Below are 27,504 nucleotides of genomic sequence, written 5' to 3' on the forward strand. Positions count from 1 at the left end.
CCATGTCTATTCAAAATCTGGTCCAAGGAGTGTATGTTGTGAAATCACACCATCAACCCAAGAAAGGTGTGCTGCATGATACATGTCACCTTCTAACAGATTGCAACATCTTCCTGTTGTGGCAAGCTACAAAATGAGCAAGAGTAGTAGCCACATTATAAAACACTTGTCAACATGGTAACATAACTGTGTGGCAGTCAGTTGTTTGTCCCGACCTCAGTCTTAAATGCACAGAGGGATCAATGAACACATACACTTGTTCAGAAGACATACCTAAGCTGACTCACATCCTGCTTAATACCTACACTAAAACAATGCAATACAAAGGATGTCAGTGATTACCAGTTGAAACATAGGTTATGATGTAGCCACTTTGTAGTAGCTTAACCACCGAAAGGCAAAGTGTGTGTTTCAGTTCATATTGCTAACATCATGCTTCACCATAATGAAAAATATAGGTTGTATAGTTTTTCAAATGTAAGCTGCACCCCTGCTTTTGCAATTGTACCTGTGGGTATCAAAGCTACCTTGCATCAACAAAGGCACCCTTGCATCAAAGTGCACAGGTGTCTGGGTAGGGGGAATGATTGTTGGTAATGAATAGGAAGGTGTTCCTTCCTGCACACAAACATCCTTTCATGAGATTTCCCTTTTCCAATGTGTGCTGCATACATTAAAACACATAGATACATCTAAGATTAGGAGAATCTGAACACATCTTCTCGTCTTTTCCAAGTGGAAATCACTGTACCTCTGGGCTCACGTTCATGAGTGGCCTCCTTCTTATGCCGCACTTGTAAATAGGTGGCAGTGACAACATCAATAGGAGGTGCAGTGGAATGTCTACCTCAAAACTCAGTGTCCAACACTTATACACAACCTGGAGTATGTAAGGGTGCCTTATCCCTAATGCGGTGTAAAGCCACTTGATGTAGCTTAATACTGCATTGTAAATATGGTGAAGTATTCAGCACCACAGGATGATCTGAATAGATGGCGTAACAGTGGCAGTAAGGGCTTATAAATATGGCCCTCACTGTTAGCATACAAGGCAACTGTCTAAATCAATGAACAACCTAAATGTAACATGTATGGACTTTGTACATTGATACACAAAGCTGCGTGTCACAGGGGTACAATGTAACACAGGAGAATGGATGCGCTCTGATTGTCAAATGCAAAAAAACATGGTAACATGTAACAGACACATCCAACAGCATCTGTCCTTTACATTGCAGAGGGTGAAATCTCACCTCCTGCTCAGCAGCCTGTCGCACTCTTCAACGATGATGACAATGTGGATGAAGAACTCCTAACCATTGACCACGACACCCTCCAAGAGCTGCTTGACTCGATAGGCAGCCCATCTCCAGACCCGGGGATATCCAGCAGTGTCATGGTGTCTCCACATGCCCCGCCAAAGATCCAACAGGCAACACCTACCACCAAAGCCACAAAGCTGGACTCTGAGGACCCACAGATACAATTCAAGCACTGTGTGGTAGGAGTCCAGTGTGAGATGGCAGACCATGTGCAGGTGAGTTTGGAGACCCTGACAGCCGAACTCAAGGGGATCCATGGGTGCCTTTGTCCCATTAGGGACAACTCAGCTGCCATCAGAGGCACTTAGAGTTTGCTCTGTGGCCTTCAGCTGTCCCTGGATGACATCGCTTGACTGTCCTGCCAAAGTGGCACCAGAGATGTGGCCAAAGAGTTGGGGGAATGAGGAAGAGTTTGGAGAACATGGAGCGGAAGCGGGATTCCCACTTGGCTTCCATCGCTGGCTAACACTGTGATGTTGCTGAAGTCCTGCAGTCCTGCAGCTCATCCTTGTTGCAATGATTTTTCATCTGTTGGCACAAATGAATGCTGCTGCACTTATAGCATCCACATCTTCTGCCCCTGATGTGACTGTGTCCCTCTGGGCTGCCGCTAATCCAACATTACCCCTACAGGAGACTCCACACACATCAGAGGAGGAAGACATGGATGAAACATCTCTCATAAGGAGAAGCCAGTGGTAGTGTTCATCTGTGTCAAATGACCAGTTCCTGCTTAGCCTTGTGCTTATCATCATGCCTCGGAACATCACCTGTCATAGTCCTCATATTGACCATGCTACATTCACCTGTGACATTTTATGGACTGCCAATGTGACCTTTGATCCATAATGACACTGCAATGATCTTCCTGACTGAAGATTAATGATTCCTTGACATGGCTCATGATATGTTACCCCACAAGGACTCTGTCTGGCCTTCCCCTGGCTATGCACAACATTTTGGGGTTGTTGTTAAAAGAACTGGTCCATTGTGACAATTTCTACTTTGCACATGTAAATAAATGCACTTTCATTTGTCTGATTTGTGTTGTCTGTGACCGTCAAACTGGAGAGGTATCAACAATGCCTAAGCAGTGTAGCCAGTACAACAAATGCAGAGGACATTCCCAAAAATGGGGCCTGTGGAGTCTGTGTCCTTGATAGGCAGTGAGATGACAGGACATGTGTGAATGACACAATGGGTCAAATTTCCAAGGCACCATTGCAACTGGAACATCACTTTTTCCAATGTTCACGTTTTGATAGGGCTTGATGGGGCACTAATCAAGTTAGTGTAAAGCCACTTGAAGTGGCTTAACCTTGCCTTGCTAACGAGGCACACTTTGACCCTATACTTAGTGTCAGTGTGGTGGATAATTGGTATTGTGATGGGTGTTTCTCCAAAATACATTTTAAGATAGAATCTTCACCATATTCCCAAGGATGATGTACAAATGTTGCAGAAAGGGGAGATATGCTGTGTAAATAAAACTTTAGTTGATATACCTAGTTCTGCAGTATTTTGCTGGACCTATACAGACAGCAAAACACCATGACTGTCAGTGTATGTGTAGGAAGGGGCACCTTCCGCAACATGATAAAACATTTCCACAAGCAGGTACCATTACATAATAGTGCAAGTGTGCCTGCATTTGTGCTATGCATCAATATCTCACACACATCCGTGGAGAAAAGCATTGCAGCGCTGTAATGCCTGAACTACAACACAGCCCTGTGCTTCCATAGTGAGGGAACACAGCATTAGCCTTCTTGCCCTAACGCTGACCTACACCACTGTAGTTGTAAATATGTACAAATGGCTCACATACATCGACTACAAAAAATAGTTGTACAATACATTGATAAACTGTCAATGTCTCATCAAAATATATAAACAAACCAGTTCAACCCAAAGAACAATGTCAAAAAATGTGAAACATTGATAAATGTATTTTTTTGTGACAGGCAAATGTAGTGACTGACAATGTTCAAGACGCAGGCAACTAAGTACCACCCAACATACCTACCTCAAGGAAATAACGATGTGGGAGCTCAATGCCTCCATTACCTACTGCGTTTTTCAACTCAAAGAAATTTTGAAGATGGCAACTTATTCAGCACACTATCCATATGCAATGGCAGAACTTACCTTTGCTATCCTACATATCATACATATCTGTTAATCCCAATCAATCAGCAGTACAACAGTAGCCTGTCCCTAGAAGATGACGTTAATCACATTTTTGTGAATAACCCGTGTGTTAGTTATTGTGTAACAAGAAAGGGTCTCACTCTCTATCCACGGACGCATCCGATGTGTGTTCGGCATCCAGGGTGAAATCGTGAAAGTGAATTTGTTTGTTATGCCTGAACCATTGCGGACAGAGCCTGTCGACAATTCAGGTCTCGGATTTTACAAATCTAGGCTGCTTTACCATATGATGGACACCCACAGGATCTCTGTGTTTATTTCAACTAGAGGCAGGCGAGGGTTATGTGCACAGTGGAGACATGGCTGTGAGTGTTTAATAAAGGACAACATTACAAGGCTTTCATCTGGAGAAGAGACTACGAACGAACATTGTTTAGCTCATTGGAGCAAATGGTTTATGGGACATTGAGGCCCGGATGTGAACTACAAATGATTGTAATGCCGAAGCAGTTGGTTCCAAGCCTGGATAACAGGATATTGCTATCCATTGGTTGCAGTTCCACCAATAGCAGTAGTAGCTGGATATTTGAACAAACTGCTCACTGTGCCTGAAATCAAATAATTGTATTGCACTGAAGAAGGCATTACGCCGAAACGCTCCTGCAGTAATAAATCATTTTTAATCATCCTTCGAATGCTCCGACCTGTGTCTTAGTTGTTGTGTAACAAGAACGGGTCTCACACCCCGTCCACGGAAGCGCCCGCCCTGTGTTCGGCATCCAGGGTGAAATCATGAAAGTGAATATATATATATATATATATATATATACATATATATATATATGTATATATATATATTCACTGAAAAAACCATAAGTTTCACACCAGTTATAGTTAGGTGGAAATTTTACTCGCATAAAACCATTGAAATTCCCACGTTATAGTTAGTTGGACTCACTATAACTTGCACGTGCAATGCACTGCTGATGACGTCACATATTACATCACTCATGACATGGTCAGTGACATCACTCATGACATCACTGATGACATCTCAAATGACATTACTGATGACAACATCCTTGTGACAAAGTGGCAGACCTCCTATCAGCATAAAATAACCTTTGACACACACATTCAAAAATAGAAACTAACATTTTCTTAAAAAAGGAGAAACCAATACCAATTACAGCAACTTATTAGGTAATTCCAACATCTACATACACATCCACTCATTCACCAACAGTTCTATATAGTCACTCATGCATGTACTTACTCATCCTATGTACTCATACACCTATACATCCTGTTACACACTAATACTCATCCATATAGTTACTCACACACAAATTCACACATGCAAATAAACTATCAAAAAAACATTTACTTGATTATACTGCTATATACACACCACTACACATACTTCTACAGAAACTGAAACATATTTACTCTCTTAAACAATCAATTATAAAAACACATACTCACTAACCCACCCATACACACAATCATCCACCCATACAGTCTTGCACACATGCTGTCTTCAAAATACATACAAATAGTGAGTCACTCATTCATGCATCTGTGCTCTAAGTAATATCCCCCACCGAACGATACAGACACTGATACTGATACTCAAAAAAACAACTAATAACCCATATACACACTCATGTAGCTACTCACCAACCCATGCAGCCACTTATACACAAAGTGAGACACAGATACAGATATTTAAATATTTAAACATTACTCGCTAATATATGTATTCACTAAGATACATTTAATAAGTCAGTTAACCAATCAATTTTACACAACAAAAACATCCATTTAGACATTTATTTACCCATTTATTCTTCCATCAACCTTTAGATATACATATATAAAAAATATTTATTTTTCAGAAAGATACACATTCACTGGATGATGTCATCAGTGATGTCATTTGAGATGTCATCAGTGATGTCATGAGTAATGTCACTGACCATGTCATGAGTGATGTAATATGTGACGTCATCAGCAGTGCATTGCACGCACAAGTTATAGTGAGTCCAACTAACTATAACGTGGGAATTTCAATGGTTTTATGCGAGTAAAATTTCCACCTAACTATAACTGGTGTGAAACCTATGGTTTTTTCAGTGAATTTAATAGGTTTTTAAATGCTAATTCCTAACTATAACTGGTGTGAAACCTATGTTTTTTCAGTGAATATATAAATATATATATATATATATATATATATATTCACTGAAAAAACCATAGGTTATAGACCATATATAGTTAGGAATTAGCATTTAAAAAACCTTATTTTACTCACACAAAACCATTGAAATTCCATATATAGTTAGTTGCACTAACTATATATCGCGCACCCGCAATCCACTGCTGATCATGTCACATATTACATCATTCATGACATGGTCAGTGACATCACTGATGACATCACTGATGACATCTCAAATGACATCACTGATGACATCACTGATGACATCTCAAATGACATCACTGATGACATCACTGATGACATCATCCAGTGACTGTGTGTTTCTGTAAAGTTTAAATATGTTTGATTTATTGAAGAATGAGTGGATGTATAAGTGTCTGGATGAAGGATTTAGTAGGTGCGTGACTGACTGTATGAGTGAGTGAATAAATGTGTCGTACTAAATGCATGGGTTAGTGACTAAACTGTCTGAATATGTGCATCAGTATGTCTGTTGTGATGTAAACTGCTGCATGTGTTGATCATTAGCTATACGAGAGGTTATATGTGTTATTGATTGGTTGCCCAAGTATTTGTACGGGAGATTGAGTTTGTGTGGGGGTGGCTGGGAGGTGTGTGACTCTGTGCATAGATGTGTGAGCAGTTGATTCACTAGGTGTATGAGTTCAAGAGTGCATGTGGAAACAGCTACATGGGCGGTTGACTGTGTGCATGAGTGTATTGATGAGTGAATGGATATCTCAATGCTACATGTCATAGTAAGTACATATGTAAAACACAGTACATGTGAGAGTTGGCATATATAAATAACTGTGCATGAGAGCCACTGAATGTGTGAGTGGCTGTATGGATCATTGTGAACTTGTATCAGGGATTGTATAAGAGAGTAAATATGTGTTAGTATATGTTTGAATAAGTAATGTGTATATCTGTATAGTTGAGGGAATGGAGGTGAGATTGTTTCTTTGCATGACTGACTAGGTGTGTGAGTAACTCCATGGATGAGTGACAGTGTGTGAGTGTCTGTATACACTGAGTGTATCTAAGGTTATATTAGAGTCTGAAGAGGTTTATCGTATTAGCACAAGAATGATGTCAAATGAGATGTCATCAGTGATGTCATCAGTGATGTCATTTGAGATGTCATCAGTGATGTCATCAGTGATGTCACTGACCATGTCATGAATGATGTAATATGTGACATGATCAGCAGTGGATTGCGGGTGCGCGATATATAGTTAGTGCAACTAACTATATATGGAATTTCAATGGTTTTGTGTGAGTAAAATAAGGTTTTTTAAATGCTAATTCCTAACTATATATGGTCTATAACCTATGGTTTTTTCAGTGAATTTTCAAGGTTTTGTAAATGCTAATTCCTAACTATATATGGTCTATAACCTATGGTTTTTTCAGTGAATTTCAATGGTTTTTTAATAGCAAATATCATAAGCTGTCGAATGTCAAGTACGTGGTAAGTGAAAACATTTTCGTGTTTATGCACACTGATCTGCTTTGAATGGTGCCCCCCCCCCTCATTTCTATTAGGAGTACTCTCTCTTTGCAGATAGTGAAAGGTAGTTAACGCAGGCCTTTGCCCCCGTTGTAATCCGTCGTGCCTGCTTCTCTCTCCATTTGATTGATTGTTATCCAAGTATTTCCTGTTTTAGAATTAGTTCTCTTTGGTTCATTCTCTATTTACAAACAAACACAGAGTCGCAATACTCTGTTTAGTCTTTGCAGATAACGAAAAATCGTGTAAAAAAAAAGAAAAGGAATCGAGCAAAATCAGTAGGCCACTAATGGGATCTCTTTTTGACCTCGCTAAAATAGAAACATTAGGAACAACCCCTCATGACAAATACAAAACTAGTGAGATGAACTGAACTCCACACAATGATGGCTGCAAAACAGCTCGGCTCCGCCACCCACCCCGCCCAAAATAACGATAAAGAGCGGCTGCCATGATTGGTTGCGGAATGGCCACAACGGAGCTACGAAATGGTGCTGCTCTCATGCTAACCCCAGCTTCAGTCTGAAACATCCAGAAACACTGTAGACTACCAATTCGATCAGTTCCGGTAGCGCCCCAATGTAACCCGGTAGAGAAGAACTAGCCCTCCCCTCTTTGACTGATGGTTCTTGTTGCCTGTCCCTTCTGTTGTCATTTAACAGAACTATTTAGCCTGCTGAAAGGGGTTGTGTTTCGACCGCTGGTTGGTGGAGACATTTTGACTATATTCTGGACCTGCGTTGTCGCGTAATGCGTCATATGACGCGCCGCGTTAGCGCATCCGGAAGTCATCCGGGGCGCGCAGCGCGTAACGTAAGCATAACAAGTCATGTGACTTGTTAATAAAACTTTTCATTGGTTCATTTTACTTTTCTTATTGTAATGATGAAAGGCTTGGTCATATCACCTAAAAATTACGCTTTTAATTACTTCCGAACATTATTTTTTCTTAAATATATGTTATAATGTTCCAGGCTAATGTACTTTCCCGGAAATTTTACAACTGTCCTGCAAGTAAAATATATTCTTTTTTCGAGAAAAAGAGCGTTTCTTCGTCCCATGACGGAGCCGTTGAGCAAAAGAGGGTCGACCTGCTGTCTTAGTCGCCGATACGCCTGAATATGAGATTCTTATCGATCACTTTATGTTGCAGGAATAGAAAACACAACAGCCCTTGACCATTTATCTTTACTGCGTTCCTTCGTATTATACCTTTTACCCTTCATGTAATTGGTCTGCTTTATTTCACTTGCCTTTTAATGATTCTAAAACAGTGACTATTATTAAAAACTTTACCAATGTATATACTACTACCATGTTTTCTTTTAAAAACCTTTATTGTGAAAATTTCATTATACAAATACGAGCCTATAACCACGTGGGCCTGCCACGGAGCAAACTGTAATCGTATATGATGAATAGACATTTACACTGTAGAGGAACGTAACGGGCGGGCCATTAGGTTGCAAGAACTAAGGTGTCTAACAGTTACGGAATCGGTGGACGTACATTTTATAATTAAAATACGACAGGGCCAGTTACAATAAAATTATCTAGATATACATTTGCGGGCAAGTACCATGGGTGACGTTAATTCGAATTTTCAACAGTATAGTAATCAATAACACATCAGAACTTAATATCAATAGGGATGTCGAAATATTCAATCAATTCTCGTCCCCGCACGCCATGTGCTTCAAAACTGCATACGTATCTCGTGATTTCAAGGTTCTGCAACCAGTACACAACAAGGAGTTACGAGTCCCATTTATTCCGGCGCCATTTTGGGCGAGGACGGGCAGGTCCAGGATATAGTCAAAATGTCTCTACCAACCATCGACTATGATGATGTTCATATGCTGTATTTATTAGAGTAACACTCATCTGTCCACATGAAATTAATTTGCCACAATCTAAACATGTCATTTTAATCTTTCCAAAGTTCTTCTAAATATTTGGGACCGTTTCCCTTGCCTCTGAAGCTCTCAGTGCCACTTCTTTGATGAATGTACTAGCAGGTCAGGGGTTCTCCTCCAAATCTCTCTTTTATGCAGCACTATAATTAATTGGTGCCACCTCTCCATATGACGATGCATGGTATAGTTACCACAACTATATTTTTTTTCGGTTCCTCTGGAGAGTTCATCGTGGCAGATGAAGCGTGTAACGTACCGGGCATTTACCTTTTTTTGCATGTACAGGAAAGGAAAAAAAAATCGAGCGTCCGAGTTCTAAGGTGTCCCAGGGCCATTTTAGTGGACCAGGCCCAAATCCAAAGAACAGCCATCTTACAGGCTAATGGGGCGACCCACGCCGACTTTCAGCATTGTAGAATGACCACACCAGTACAGCAACTTGCTAGACATCACCTCGGTGCCATCCAGATCTCGGCGCCCCACTGCAGATGAAGTGCCTCTCAACTATGAAACCACCACGGTGACATCCGGATCTTGGCGCGTTGTGCTGCCTTCGGCCTATTCGCACATCGGTCCGCTACTGACGCCATCTCACAGGCTAATGGGGCGACCCACGCCGAGTTTCAGCATTGTAGGATGACCACACCAGTACAGCAACTTGCTAGACATCACCTCGGTGCCATCCGAATCTTGGCATCTCAACGCCTAGTGGTATCTTCCATACAAAAAATATTGTTACGCTGCCTTTGGCCCCATTCGCACATCAGTCCGCAACTTAGACATCACCTCGGTGCCATCCGGATCTTGGCATCTCAGCGCCTTGTGGTGTCAGTCAGAAAATATTGTTGCGCTGCCTTTGGCCCCATTCGCACATCGGTCCGCTACTGACGCCATCTCACAGGCCAACGGGGTGCCCCACGCCGACTTTCAACATTGTAGGATGGCCACAGAAGTGCGACAACTTACTAGACACCACCTCGGTGCCATCCGGATCTTATCGCGTTGTGCTGCCTTCGGCCTATTCGCACATCGGTCCGCTACTGACGCCATCTCACAGGCCAACGGGGCGCCCCACGCCGACTTTCAGCATTGTTGGATGGCCACACCAGTGCGGCAACTTACTAGACACCACCTCGGTGCCATCCGGATCTTGGCGCGTTGTGCTGCCTTCGGCCTATTCGCACATCGGTCCGCTACTGACGCAAACTCACAGGCCAACGGGGCGCCCCACGCCGACTTTCAGCATTGTAGGATGGCCACACCAGTGCTGCAACTTGCTGGACACCACCTCGGTGCCATCCGGATCTTGGCGCGTTGTATTGCCTTCGGCCTATTCGCACATCGGTCCGCTACTGACGCCGCCTCACGTGCCAACGTATTTTCTCCGCATTTTATACCCTATGCCGCATAACAGGCCATGTGACTTGTTTATAAAACTTTTCATTGGTTCATTTTACTTTTGGTTTCCTAATGATGGAAGGCTTGATCATATGACCTAAAAACAACACTTTTCATTGGATGAAAACTTTTTTTTTTCCCAAACAATGAAAGCCCCACCTTGTTTCTGGATGTTTCAGACTAAACTGGCGTCAGCATGAGAGCACCACCATCTCGTAGCTCCATCGTGGTCATTCCGCGAGCAATCATGGCAGCCGCTCCCCACCAGAAGCCTGCAGGAGTCGGGGCCCCCAAAACTTTTGATGAATTCTCAAGGCGGAGGGGACGCTTTCGAGAATGGGGTCCAAGACCTAGCAGACAAGCGTCCGATTTCCAAGGTGTCCCAGGGCCATTTCAGTGGACCAGGCCCAAAAAGGAAAGAGCCTGCCGCCATTTTGAGAGTCCTGTGACAGCCGCCTATCGCTGCACCGCAAGAGTGGGCGCAACTCAGCTGAATTGCGGCTTTTGACACAGTGGACCAAAAACGGACGGAATGGCAACTGAAACGGTAAAGGGGCGCCCCACTACAACAGATGACACTCCACCTGGAGAGGCCCGTTCACGCCGCCTCCCCCGGGGCGCCCCACGCCGTTATTCGGAGCAGCATTGTAGGATACCAAAACCAGTGCGGCAACTTACTGGACATCACCTTGGTGCCATCGTTCTGCTGCCTTGGAACTATTCGCACAACAGTTTGCTACTGATGACCCACCCCCCGCGACGCCCCACGCCGTTATTTGCTGGGTGGCAACTTACTAGACATCACTTTCGTGTCATCTAGATTTCGGCGCGTTCTGCTGCCTTGGAACTATTCGCACAACAGTTTGCTACTGATGACCCACCCCCCGCGATGCCCCACGCCGGAAATCTGGACGTTGTGCTGCGTTGGGACTATTCGCACAGCCGACCGCTACTTCGTTGTTTTTCCCTAAAAATGTTTATATGTTATTACTATTTTTGTTTTCTTGTATATATTTATAAATTATTAAAGTTTTATAATCTTACTACTTTGTCGGAGTGCTATATATTTTTAATGTGACACATAATTGTAAAACTTTGATGTACAAAGAGTCATCCCTGGAATCTTCCGCTTCACGCTCGGTCCCCTCCCCAATCACAATACAGGATAGTTTTCAGATAATAGCAACGCTTCTGCTGTGACGGATCTCATCGAGTGTGGGACTTGATCTACTATAACTCCTTTGAAGAGGGGTGATTCTTTACAGCTGTGGCCATAAACTACATCTGCAGGGCTAGCTGATAGCCTAGGACCGGCCTGGACAATCGGACACAGGAAAAGGAGTGTCAGAGGGTGCGGTAGTGAATAGGGCGAAAGGGAGGTGTCGGGCGGGCACAGGGTGTGATTCTCAGGGAAGAGCAGCGCAGATGGGGGGAGGTTTATTACCCATGCATAAGACAGAGAGCGGGGGTGACCACTGCCTGGGTGAGATGCTTGCGAGGGTGGGGAGCCATGCTAAGGATCGACAGCGTGCACAGAGTGGGTCTGGTCAAGGCATCTAAAATGGCTGCCGTGCACGACAAAAGTGTGGCATTTGAAAAAAGACAAGATGGCGCAGACAATGTTTTTCAACACTTCCTGATTTCCTTCGAATCGAACGTTAACAGACGTTGGGGCATATTACCAAAGTTAAGCGATATTTATCCCTAACGATGCTTAGCAACGATTTTTTTACCGTCAGAAATTATCGCAGATAAACCTTGCTATTATCAAGGTTTATCGCAAATACGATAAAAAACGACCGCAATGCATTAATATCGCTGAAAACTCCGCGATATTCATGCATTACCGAGCTAATGCTCTTAGCCATGTTATCCACCTCCCATTGGATAACATGGCTAAGAACTGCTCAGGGCAGGTGGTAGCTTTTGGAGATATTCGCGCTTATCTCGAATATTTCCAAAAGTTGATAATAGGAGATAGCGATGTTAGCGACTGTTTCCAGTCGCTAACATCTTGGCATGCCCACTTTGCATGTCATTAGTGATAAATATCACTCACATGCAAAGTGGGGCCCAAGATGGTCGCTATCTTCTACTAGCCGTCGCTAACTGGTGTTAGCAACAGCTAGGTAATACACATATAATTTTATCTCCGCGAAGCGGAGCGCTGTTACAGATATATATCTTGTTTTTGAACGTTAATTTCTCAAAATGCACTGAAGCACATATATTGAGACCTAGCAAAGGCACATCGGGCTACCAGTCCCTACAATTTTGCCAAGTTTCGTACAAATCCATTCAGCTGTTCGATCCTACCGAGAGACAAGATGGCGGCCGCTACGGACTGTTTGGAATGTTTACAGACACCGGAGAGCCAATCAGCTTCGCTTCGCAAAGCTCCGTAACGCGAAAAGTACGCGAAGCGGTGCGCTGTTACAGATATATATCTTTTTTTGAACGTTAATTTCTCAAAATCCACTGGAGCACATATATTGAGATCTAGCAAAGGCACATCGGGCTACCAGTCCCTACAATTTTGCCAAGTTTCGTGCAAATCCATTCAGCTGTTCGATTATTATTATTTTTATTATTTTTTGCCCCGCGGGGCCCTTTTAAAACCTCCACATCAAACCTAAACGGTCAGGGAGGATCTACTATGCCCCCTTATGGTCATTTGCCCCTTCGGTTTGGCCTCCGCTTGTCTCTCGATCCTACCGAGAGACAAGATGGCGGCCGCTACGGACTGTTTGGAATGTTTACAGACGCCGGAGAACCAATCAGCTTCGCTTCACAAAGCTCCGTTGCGCGAAAAGTACGCGTCCTGGAGCGCTGTCCGGTCCGCTGTTACAGATATATATCTTTTTATAAACGTTAATTTCTCAAAATCCACTGTAGCACATATATTGAGACCTACAAAAGGCACATCGGGCTACCAGTCCCTACAATTTTGCCAAGTTTCGTGCAAATCCATTCAGCCGTTCGGGCTAAAAGTGAGGCCAACCGCCCTATGGAAAACTCAATGTTAAAAACACGTTTTGGGACCCCCCTTTTTTCTCGGCCCCCCCTTGACGAACCCCCCCCAAATTTTCAAGGGCTACTCAGAAACAAAATGTGCCATTTTCCTGAAAATTTCAGCCAATTCCGTCCACAAACGCCAAAGTTATTAGACATAGAATTTTCAAAAATCCCATAGAGAAAAAATCCTAACTATATATACCTACTGGCGACCGCCAGTAGGTAATATATATATATATATATATATATATATATATATATATATATATATATATATATATATAAAATTTCTATGGCAAAATGAAACCCCTCATTTTGTTCCTTTTCAAATGAAATGTATTAAATGTTAACACTTTATTCCAAACAAGATGACTTCAGGTGTGCCATACTTTTGTCATAAGTAAGACTGTTAGCGTTCTAGTTGTTCTTTAGAACACTCTGGGACATTCTGTCATTGGGCTATAGTTGGGCTACATCTGGCTGATATTTGGGCTACATTTGTTTTTTTTGTCTCTGGTGGCCATCTTTGGGCTACATTGGGCTACATTGGGCTACATTTCGGCTCTAACATATATAGCCCAATGTAGCCCAATATATATTTTTTCAAAGTTAATTTTCGTAAAAACCACTGGAGCATATATCTTGAGACATAGCAAAGGCACATCGGGGTACCAGTCCCTACAATTTTGCCAAGTTTGGTGGAAATCCATTCAGCCGTTCGGGCTAAAAGTGAGTCCAACCGCCCTATGGAAATTAACATGGGGAAAACACGTTTTGGGACCCCCCTTTTATCTCGGCCCCCGTTTGACGGATCCCCCCGAAACTTTCAGGGAAGGAGCGGAGCGATCCCTCATTCGGCACCAAAGTTATTCCCAATAGAATGTTGCAGATTTCCTATGGAAAACGATCCTAACTATAACTACCTACTGGCGACCGCCAGTAGGTAATATACCTACTGGCGACCGCCAGTAGGTAATATATATATATATATATATATATATATATATATATATATATATATATATATATATATTACCTACTGGCGGTCGCCAGTAGGTAGTTATAGTTAGGATTGTTTTCCATAGGAAATCTGCAACATTCTATTGGGAATAACTTTGGCGCCGAATGAGGGATCTGCCTGTAATTTTCCGTAACTTTGCCTCGCTGCGCTCCTCGTAAAAAAATCTGACAAAGGGGGCAACGTTGTCCTGTGGCCCAAACAACAATATGACGCTGAAGCCAAAAGACAGCTTGATAACAAGGACTGTTATGAACAAAGTACATGGAAGAACTATGATAAAGCAAAGGAGAATATTAAAAAAGAACTACAAAAATGGAAGTACGAGGGACTAATATCAAATGAGGAATTTAACTTCTTGTTTAATAGTCATCCTCAGTTACCTTTTCTTTATTTGTTACCTAAGCTGCATAAAAACATTACCCCAGTTCCCGGACGCCCAATTATATCGGCGATCGGCAGTATGACGGAAAATGTGGGCCAGTACATAGACTTTTTTTTACAAGATCTAGTTAGAACTATGCCCTCATACTTGAAGGACACAGGCGACTTTTTGAGACACATTGAAGACATGACCTGGTCTAATGAATTGATTTTATTAACTTTAGATATAGAATCACTATATACTAGCATTCGGCACGAATGCGGCTTACGTGGAGTTGAACATTTCTTGAAAAATCGACCTGCTGAATATGCCATGCACAACAAAATGCTCATGGCTCTCATTTCTTGGTGTTTGAATAATAATTACTTTTCTTTTGAAAAGAATGTGTACAGGCAGAAACAGGGTGTCGCCATGGGGGCCTGCTTTTCCCCGAGCTACGCTGGGTTACATGTGGGCTACTGGTAAAAGCAGGTCCTCATGAGGAAACACAAAGCAATATTTGATCAAAGTGTTATCTCTTGGCTTCGTTATATAGACGATGTTTTTATTGTATGGAAGGGTGACATGCAAAGTGCCCAAGACTTTGTTGACTTACTAAACACCAATGAGTTTAACTTACACTTTACATCGCACATGAGCACCACCAGGATAGAATTCCTTGATGTCCAAATACAAATAATTGACGATAAACTGACCACAACAGCATTTAGAAAACCCACCGCTGGCAATGCTATACTACATGCGTCAAGTGCGCATCCGCGACATTTGATAGCCAGTATCCCCTATGGGGAACTGTTACGACTCAAACGCATTTGCAGCACTCCAGAACATTTTGATACATGTAGTAAATTGAGTTTAGATCGCATGAGACATAGAGGATACACTGAAGACATCCTCAACAAAGCCATACTTAAAACCAATGAGAAACCTAGATCTGCCTTGTTACCCAACACCATTGAACATGACACAAATATAATTAAAGAGAATGACTCACCTAGATTAATCACCACGTATAGCAGACAGGAACTTAAGATACGGAGCATCTTGAACAAAAATTGGCCCATAATATTAACAGATCCAATTTTGAAAGCCACCCTACCTGAACATCTCAGTGTGACATTTAGAAAAGCCAAAAATATGGCTACTCTATTGTCTCAGAAAACACCCACTGAGACTCAAAACATTCAAACATGGTTACCAACCACAAATGGTTTTCGTAAATGCGCGACATGTCGGGCATGTAACTTTGGAGCCAATACCACAAAATACAAGACCCCTTTTAAAACCAAAGAACAATCTATTAGGGGCAAATTTGACTGCCGCACAGAATATGCTGTATACGTTCTCACCTGTACCTGCGGTTTGAGATACGTAGGCAGCACCAAGAATCCTGTATATATGCGAATCTTACAACACATTCGTGCTATTATCAATTGTGACCCGGCCTACCCGGTAGCCAGACATTTTAAGCTTAGTCACAACAAAGATGTCAATTGTCTTTCTTATTTTGTGATCGACATGGCACCGGTACAAAAAAGAGGCGGAGATAGAGACAAAGCATTAAGACAGCTTGAGACCAGATATATACTCAACCTCAATAGCAAACATCCTAACGGTCTTAATGACAGAGAGGATATGCACACCTTCCTGTAATACACTCTACCTGTCTCATTATTGCATCTAATATCTGTCCCACATCATTATGATAGCATACAAGTCCTAACAGCAAGAACTGAAACTTATTTGTAAAACTGTCTTGTCGTGGATCATGATCTTGATCTTTTCTGCATTCTATTTCAATACTCTCTAAATCACTTTTTTTTAAACACTAAATAAATTTGCACTATTATCACTCAGCACTTTATACATTAATGGGTATTTGCAAAACATGGATAATTAACAAAATAGTTGGCCATTCCCGGGAGCGGGATTGATCCTTAATCTATAAGAATTACCCAAGCACTAGCACTTTGCCTGCTTGTGACAGTATCAGCACATATAACATCGCGTGCAAGATCTAGTATAGATCTCAGCGAGGCAGCTCCACTTTGCACTATGGAATATGCATTTATGCCAAAAAATAAATTATTGCATTAGTTAATAGCGTTATTTGCACATTTAATCTGGCATAAGTTTTGCACATGTAATATAAAATTCATTTTATGGTTTTTACATGAGGTTTTTTAACATAATTTTAGCATATTTATATGTTATTTATTATGTGTATATAACATGCTATTTGGAAATAATTCGATCTGATACTGCTAGCCTATTTTGCACAGTTTCACGCATTTAAGCGGAAATAATGTATAGATGTTATTGAAAAACATAAATAAGAATGTGTTTTTAATGTGCGTTTAATTAACTTTCATGTCACTGAGCAGGAGTGCTACAAACCCAGTTAACGTTTAGCACTTTATATTCATAGTATGTTTTCACTATCGATCACCAGGTTACGTGGTGATATCACGAATGAAAAAAAGAGTATGTGCATTATTTAAAGTGACCATTACTGCATGTCCGCTATGTGATCAAGGGCAGTCCCTGCCCGAAACGCGTCGTGCCTATCTTAACCTGAATATGGATACTAAACTACCTCTGTAACACTCGAAGAGCTGCGTGGTGGTCCGTGATTTTCTGTGGTCATAACCATTTCAAGCAGAAACTGACATATATATATATATATATATATATATATATATATATATATATATATATATATATATATATATATATATATATTCACTGAAAAAGCCATAGGTTATAAACCATATATAGTTAGGAATTAGCATTTACAAAACCTTGAAAATTCACTGAAAAAAACATAGGTTATACACCATATATAGTTAGGAATTAGCATTTTTAAAACCTTATTTTACTCACACAAAACCATTGAAATTCCATATATAGTTAGTTGCACTAACTATATATCGCGCACCCGCAATCCACTGCTGATGATGTCACATATTACATCATTCATGACATGGTCAGTGACATCACTGATGACATCTCAAATGACATCACTGATGACTCCACTGATGACATCTCATTTGACATCAATGACCACATCACTGATGATATCATTCATGTGACAATACAATGCATCTCCTCACATTTTAATATAACCTCTGTTTCACCCAGTGTTAAATACAGAGTATAATTTTTGAAACCATTGACACACCAATACTAGTTACTACATATGTACTCACTGATTCCTACGTCTACACACACATTCACTCATTCACCCATACAATCATTCATACATACAATCACTCATCTTTACAACACTATCATATGCACTCATACACCTATACAGACACTCACACTCTGCCACTCATCCATGGAGTTACTCACACACCTAGTCAGTCCTGTAAAGAATCAATCACACTTCCATTTTCTTGTCTATACAGTTAAACATAGAGCACCTTACATTTTCAAACATATACTAACACATACTTACCTTGTTATACAATCATTGATATAAGTACACATTGATCTGCACAGAGTCACACACCTCCCAGCCAGCCACACACACACTCAGTCTCCCATACAAATACTTGGACAATCAATCAATAACCCATATAGTTACTCATATAGCTACTGATCAACACATGCAGCAGTTTACAGAACAACAGACATAATGATGCACAAATTAAGACAGTTTAGTCACTAACCCATGCACTCAGTGAGATACATTTAATCACTCACTCATACAGTCAGTCATGCACCTACTAAATCCTTCGTCCAGACACTTATACATCCACTCATTCTTCAATATGTAAGACATATTTAAACTTTACAGAAACATAAAATCACTGGATGTTGTTATCAGTGATGTCATCAGTGATGTCATTTGAGATGTCATCAGTGATGTCATCAGTGATGTCACTGACCATGTCATGAATGATGTAATATGTGACATCATCAGCAGTGGATTGCGGGTGCGCGATATATAGTTAGTGCAACTAACTATATATGGAATTTCAATGGTTTTGTGTGAGTAAAATAAGGTTTTAAAAATGCTAATTCCTAACTATATATGGTGTATAACCTATGGTTTTTTCAGTGAATTTTCAAGGTTTTGTAAATGCTAATTCCTAACTATATATGGTTTATAACCTATGGTTTTTTCAGTGAATTTCAATGGCTTTTTAATAGCAAATATCTATAGCTGTAAAATGTATTCTTATTTAAATCCAAAAATATATTTTATATGTTTATTAATAATTTTTTTAAAATATTTTTTTTGTTTCGCTCCCGGTCCGCGGACCGGGAAGCTTCCCGTTAGCTCAATTTGATGCCGCGACCCGGTCCGCGAACCGGTAAAAAATCAACATAGTGACGGTATCGCGTTGCCGCGTAATGCGTCTTATGACGTACTGCGTTAGCGCACCCGGAAGTGCCCCGGGGCGCGGACCGAGGCGCGAAACGCAGCTCCCCGGAAGCGATCCGCGGCGCGTCGCGAAAACGCGACGTATCGCGTTGCCGCGTAATGCGTCTTGTGACGTACCGCGTTAGCGCACCCGGAAGTGTCCCGGGGCGCGGACCGGGGCGCGAAGCTTAGCGACCCGGAAGCTAACCGGGGCGCGTTCCGCAGCGCGTAACATGAGCGTGAGAGGTCATGTGACTTGTTAATAAAACTTTTCATTGGTTCATTTCACTTTTGGTTTCATAATGATGTAAGGCTAGGTCAGGTGACCTAAAAATAACACTTTTCATTGGTTGAGAAGTATTGTTTTTCCCAAATGATGAAAACCCCTCCTTCTTTCCTCACTCTGACTTTCATCATTGTGAGAGGAAGACCTATTTTGCTTGTTGGAAAATGGCTTCATTGGTAGCTTCAGCTGGTGGACCCCCACCACCACCTCCACCTCCTCATGGGAAGAGAGGACCACCTCCCCAGGTCATTACCAACACTGAGGAGGAAGATGAAGAAATGGATGAGGAGGGAGAAGAACCACAGTTCTTAGAAGAGGTGCCCCGGGTTTCCAGAAAGAAAGCCAGTTTCATCTGGCAGTTTTATTCGATCCCTCGTGGCCAAAAAAAAGTCAATGCGAGGTATGTCACCTGCCGCATATGCAAAGAACAATTGTCCAGAGGGACGGACAAAAAATATAGCTATGGAAATCACACAATGCACAGGCACATGACAAGGAAGCATCCACTAAATTACAGCCGGGCGGAAATAAGGGATATGCAGGACAATCCAAGACCAACTCCTGTGGCCAGACCAACAATACCGATTTCTCTAACACCAGAAGAGGCACGGGAAACTGTGCCAAATATTCAAGAAAATTTTGGGCACATGATTCACTTATGTATGCACTGTCGTGCATTATTAGCTTGTGGCAACATGAGCATCAATGCACTCAACCTGGCGTATGAACACCATGATTGCCCTAACCGCCCCCAGTAATTTTTTTTTGCTCCTGTTGAGCCCTTTTCAACGCCTGTTTTTTGTTGTTTCCCCCCCCCCAAAAAAAACCAAAAAAAATATAAAATCGTTCAAAAAATACAAAAAAAACAAAAAATGTTCAAAAAATAAAAAAAAATATAAAACAACAAAAATATAAAAAAAAAGTTCTTTTCAGAACTACCTTCCCTTTCAAAAAAAATTGCTAGAATGTTTAGCACTCTGGCAAGCTCTATTTCTTTTGGTTCGCTCCCGGGTTAGCTTCCCGGTACGCGGACCGGGAGCTAACCCAAAAAAATTAAAAAAAAAAAAAGTGTAAGTATAAGGAAAGTAAACAGAGAGTGATGTTAAAAGAAAGACAGCTATAGGGAGTAAAGAAGAGATACTGTTTAATAGATCTATTTACCGAAGAAAAGACAGAAGAGGGTATAATTGTGAAAAACAAAATAGATAACGAAGTGAAAGAAAAAAAAAGAGAGTATAACATTAACAAAGAAGAGTTTCTTGGAGAATGTGAGTGAATGTTCAAAATAAGATTAAAACATGAGGAATAACAGAGAGAAAAAATAGAAAACAGAAAACAAAAAATAACAGAAAAAGATTAATTGAAACAGCAAAGAAATGTAAGTAACATAGAGCCATATCATCAACATAGGCAATAAAAGTTTTGCAGCTTTTATTGGCAGAAATGTGTCGCTAAAGCTGCTTTTGTGGCAGAAAACTGCCGCTAAAACCACTTTTGCACCAGTTTTCTGCCAATAAAAAGAGCAATAATTTTATTGGCTGTGTTCATAATATTCCCCTTAGTGTGCTTCAACTACACAGAGAAAGCATTATGAACAAGTAGTGATAGAGTGATCAGTCAAAGACACTAAGAGTAATAGAGACGGAGTGAGTGAACAAGAGTGAGGAACTATGAGAAGAGAGGGACTGAGAAAAAGAGTGGAAGGAGTTGAGTAAGTAGGTAATAGAGAAAGGAATGAGGGAAGTAGCAAAGGCAGGAAACTGAGGGTTAAAGAAATGAAGCAGTGGAACTAATAGTAGTTAAATGTGATAGAAATGTAACGAAAAGAGTACAAAATATTTACCTTATAATTGTCGTTAAATTACTCACTTTTTTTTTTTATACTTTCAATCTGTGAAAGAGAGAACAAACATTTGAAAAATATTAAAACATGTATTTAAAAATTAGAAAAGACAAGGGAAAAGATTGAAGGACAAACAGTTTTTCAACAACTTTGACACTTACAGAAGCTTCTGCTTCTCCAGGCCCCCTACACAGTCCTAAAGATATACATTTTAAACTAACAGTATCTTGATGCAGATGAAGTGAGGCCTATCTTAAAACATGGTGCATCTTTTGCATTGCTGTTGTTTCAGAAAAGTGTCGCAAGACACTAAAATTTTAAATAATTGCTTCAGGATGCCAATAAGATGTCTACTATCCAGAGGTTTGTTTGAGGTGAGGCCTACTCAGGGTTGCAGATGAGATTTACACTTGTTGAAGAGTACAGAGGAGATAATACATGTGAAGGTCTACCAATGAAGTGAGTCATGTCCACTGCACTCTTCAACAAAGTCCAAACCTCCTATGTTTCCCTGGACAGACCTAAACTTGATCTGCACAATGTGATTCGTAATGATAGGAAACACAGGTGATGTAATTGAAATACGTGCAATTTATTTTGCTCATTTCACAATCACATCACTTGTGTTTCCTTTGCTTAGGTATCTCATTGTGCAGATGTAGTCTAGCATATGAAAGAATACGCAGAAGTGCAGCACTGCATGCAACAACTTTGACACTTACAGAAGCCTCACCTTCTCCATGCCTCCTACACAGTTCTACATATACATCATAAATGCAAACAGTACAGAATTAATTATACATGTTAAATGGTTTATTTTTGCTGTTCTCAGAATGTATCAAAATTCACTAAAAACAGTGACTTGAAGGTATTCATCATATAACAGCGGGGAAAAAAAAACACAATCAAAATGATTGTGTTTAAAAAACCCATACAACATAAGAAATCAAAATTCAGAACTCCTTAAAGTTAACTTACTTTCCATGACGTCCAAGGATGTCCTATGAACAGCTTACACTCTTTTGTGCTGTTATTACTTTCAGCCCGCCACTTTCTGAAAGAAAATCTCCATCGTTTTTAAAAACACGTTACATGCAATAAATGACTTCTTGCTCTCTACCACAAGTTTCCACAAGGCCAAATCTGGTCAGAGCCATTTATAACTCTTGGATTTCTTGTAAGCCAATCCCGTCATTTGGCATTTCCGCAACTTTCAGAATTAAAATGTTGAAGATCATTTTCACAATCCTGGAATAGTAATATCTTCCCCTTCTTGCTCAGTCATGTTCTACATCTCCTATGACACTGATACTGCTTACTATGAAGCAGACTTACACTACCTCTATGACTACTACAATTATTTAATTCTCTACATCACTTTTAATCACAAAGCAATGTAAAACAGTAGACAGCATTGCAGACTTACATTCCCTCTACTCCATGTTTTGATTGGCTGCTTCAATTAGCTTATAAAAAGAAACAGTTTTTCTGAACTCATTCAAAGTGCACGTATTTCTCCATGACGTCCAGTCCTATGGTTAGAAGTTATGTCTCTGAACTACACTTATCCTCAAGGCCAAATTGTGTAGGAGCCATTAGAACTTCTTGAAATTCCACAGAGCCTATCCCGAGATTATTTCCCTAAAATTTTGGTTTTAAAAACACCAGGTAAGAGTTTTTAAGGTCATACGGCAATTTTTTTTTTTTAAATTAAAACAGAATCATTGCAGAATGACCAGCCATTTCTAGACTTTAAATAAGCTGTGTAATGTCCTGATGTTATTGAAGGGCCGTCATGATATATAATTGCTGCAGTTACAAAAGTCCTTCCTGATATTGACAACTGCGAAGCTACAAAATTTTTAATTAAAGTTGTCAATTTTGTTCCATCAGGCCTACATCGTTGGAACATTAAAATGACATACTGGCCATATGTTCGTATAAATAATGTGGACATCATTTCAGATTTACATTGGCTACACTCCATGTTGTGATCAGCTGCTTTTACTAGCTTATTAAAGGAGACTGATTTACTGTCTGGCAAAGTTAAATATATAAATCTTTCTGAGTCTACACTAGTAGTACTTGATACCATACAGTTCTCGCAGTCATGCTGCCATTGATAAGAAAGCCCAAACAGCTGATCTACATCTACACCTTCAGCATGTAATACATCAAGCATATACATTAAAAACTCCTGACAATCTTGCTGAATATTTTGAGAGAATTGTGTTTGGCCTGAACATCTGTCTAACAGATTTCGAATTTCAGACACACTTTCTATGTTTCTTCTATCAGTGCTATATTTCTCTAACACAGAATTTAACAAACTGCAAAATTTTTGATCAGAATTGACCACAATCTCTTCTTTTACATTTTCTAGAGAAAACAAAACATTAACCACTACATTAGCATACCAGTTGACACCAGAACTGTTTTCAAATTGAAAACCAACAACATCTTCAACAGAATCCTTTTTGTTTCTGCTTGTAATTTTAGGTTCATCGACTTTTCGTCTTTTTGCTACAACCTCCCCAGTATTGGTCACATTTCTTCGTTTCCGGCCTACCACACGTTTCTCAAACAAAGGATACTGAGGCAAATGTGGCGCATACTCTCTTCTTAACCTATTGTATTCCTTAACACAATCTAGATCAGCACAAATGTTTGTGACATCACACTCAATCAAGTACAATCCCGATAAAGTTCTAACTCGTGACAATGCCACATATGCCATACCCTCCTTGAACACAGAACTGCCAATATTCACCAATGCACTGTCTACACTTAAACCTTGCGATTTATGGATTGTCACCGCATATGCCAAGCAAACAGGAAACTGCTTACGGCGAACATATAAGTCTTTTACAAGCAAAAATCTAGCAGAGCAACGACCAATTAGCTGTACTTCCTCAATGCCATCAAATTTAATTTAAAAAAAATTAAATTCCATCTCTATTTCTGTATTTCACAAAATCAACAACATTACCCATTAATCCATTTACCAGACCTCTTTCAACATGTAAATTCCTTCTTAAAATTATACGGCAGTTCAAGCACACATTCAGAGTCTTTTCAAAACCTGCAGTTTTAGATATACTCTTCTCTAATGAATCCAATTTTGTTTTCAGATTCTCAGACAAAATAATTGTTGATCCCATATGCTCTACTCTGTCAATAGCTTCCAGTTTCACAATCTCTTGCTTTTCTAAATGCAACATTTTGTTGTTGAATTTGGCACATTCTGCAAGAGTTGGCATCAAACATATTCCAGATTTCTTCTCAGTAATTTTCTGAAAAATATTCTCAGGCACAACATCTTGTTCTGGATATAAATTTGACAGTAATCGTGCATGTAAAGCTTCTTTCCCATGCTCGGTCACTTTTCCAATTCTAACATCTTGTAGAATAGTCTTGTAAACTTCATCCTTCGCCTGACGCATATTTTCATGCAGTTCAGCATAATTGAAGTTTAACCATATATTGACGTTGCCAATGCTGCCTAGGCACTTCCTGGTATCTTCATGCGTGAGCATTTTGAACACAGGTTGCCCTTTCACTGGTGTCAGCTGCAGAAGATCTCCGAAAACAATGATGTGTTTGCCACCAAAACACACATCATACTCTGTTTTGAGAACTTCTTGCATTCTCAAATGCACAAAGGCAAGCATGACATTGGAAACCATGCTTACTTCGTCAATGATTAGAAGTTTCATTTTCCTCAAGATTCTTGAAACTTCAAAACAAGCATCTCCAGATAGCTTGTGATATTGTAATTTGTTGTCATGCTCCACTGGCAGCATCAGTAAACGATGTAAAGTAATCCCTTTAATGTTATGTGCTGCCAGTCCAGTTGGAGCGGTGACAACACAAGACAGCGATGACTCTGTCCTTTCCTGCAAATAGCATGAAATTGCTTTAATGAGGAAACTTTTTCCAGTTCCCGCTTCTCCACTCACGTACAGTCGGACAGGCTTCAACGACGTACATGAGCACTCTTTCTTGTCATGACTTAATCCATGATCAATTTGCATGGTAACTTCGTCATATATTTTCCTCTGCTCAACGTTGAGTTGTCTTTCCAACTCTTCTAAGTTAACCGCATCCTCCTGAGCATGTGCCATGGCTCTTTCCACTTCATTCATGGCAGTGGCAGCTTCATTTTCGATAACAGGTCCTCCTAGTGGATCCTGACTCAATGAAGCAGAACTCTGACTGTCTCTGGCAATCTCGGCTGCAATCGTTGCTTCCTGCTCAATTTCCGCATTCAACATTTCTACATATTTGGGAAAAGCAGGACATTCTATGGTCTCCTTTGCGGCATTGAAAGAGTCTTTGTAACAGAGGAAATCTCCAAGCAGTTCCTCTTCTGCACGCCAAGGCTTGAAAAGTTGCAAAAGTGCTAAATAGAAAAACTCCTTTTTTTCAGGAGATTCGCCACTCAATTTTCGATGGTTTACCAAGTGGCATTTTCTTTGCTTGACCAGACATCCCTCACTTCCTATTACAGCATACACTCCTTTCTCAGTATCTTCTTTGATGTTCCTCTTGAATATGTAATTTTGAAGAACCTCATACAGACAAACATTGTCGAGGTGACTGCTTCTATTTGGATAATATGTATCCAACATGTTGGTCTTCAAAATGTCGGTACTGTTTGGCTCCTTTTCCGCCAAATACTCAATTTCCCGCACAGGTTTCAGAACTCGATTACGCGTTGCAGCAAGACCAAGACTCGCCCAAACGATACTCCTGGACTTGGCATAGAGACTTGCTGAAGACAACCGGTCAGAGCATTCGTAAGCTCCAATTTCTCGATGCGACAACATCTTCAGACTGAAACTGTACAACTTCTTGCTGAGGCTCTTTTCATGGGAAATGTCCTCCCACATATCCTTCAATTCTGTCTTCTCTTTTTTGGTGATGTAAGACGTCACATACCGAGCCACAGCCATACAGTTATCAGCCACAAACTGTATATCCATGTTAGCATTCCACATGGACAAAATCACCAGGTTGTAGTCGTTGATGTACTTGGACTCTTCGTTCCTCTTCAAATTGTATGTGTTTTTAGGTGATTTCTTCATGACATTATGTCGCAGCGAAGACATCAAACTGTTTACTCTTCCTTTAGAAATCACCGGTCGTGGAAAACCGAAACGACATTTGGTGTAGAACTTGTCCTTGTTTCGGAATTTACGACGGCAGTACTTTCCACATCGATGGCTTTGGAAACGCAGAACTTTTTCTCTTAGGCTTTTCTTCTCCTTTGCGTTTGGAACAGCATGAAACTCATCACTGAGTCTTCTGGATCCGTTCAAAATTTAGGTGCATCCTTGATCCACAGCAACATATGTATATGAGGAGCACCTCTTGCTTGGTACTCCTTTCTCCAGAAGAAATCCAACACCTCTCCAAGAGGTGGATTCTTCTTATTCATGATGAAAGACATCATAGCTTCAAATCTATGATTGAAGTACCTACATACATTGACTGGATCCAAAGAGCACAGTTCTCCGGGTGTCTTGAATTCGATGTTATCTACGTTAGCATTTGCCTCTCGTAGAAATTCAAGTAAGTCTTCCCAGCCATACTCGGCACAGCTCAGAGTGAGGAACCATGTGGGAGTAACTAAGTTCCTCAGCATACATTTTAAATCACCATGACGACGGTACCAGTACTCATTAGTACCACGCTGACACGCCATGAGATTAATCAGGTGAGAATCCAAAATACTGTCTTGGACATTGACTTTATCCATAAAGTCACTTGCCGAGATGTTTTGCATGTGTATACCACTTTTCAAGATGTGGTTCACTGCATATGACAGTCCAGACAGATCGCTTTCAAACAGGAGATGAAACAAATAGGGAATGCATTGTCGAAACCTAGCATCTCCTGCATACAATCGCAAAGTCCGGTATTCAGAAGCAGGAATTTGATGAGGTCGCTCATCATATCTTCCTCCCTGACCTGTTGGAAAAAGCTATGGGAAACACCGAGCTTCCAAACTTTCCTCCCAAACACTAATGGGACTCCCTTTGGCTTGTTTCATTTGAAACAA

The sequence above is a fragment of the Lissotriton helveticus genome, chromosome 10 (assembly GCF_964261635.1).
Source record: "Lissotriton helveticus chromosome 10, aLisHel1.1, whole genome shotgun sequence".
NCBI classification, from domain to species: domain Eukaryota; kingdom Metazoa; phylum Chordata; class Amphibia; order Caudata; family Salamandridae; genus Lissotriton; species Lissotriton helveticus.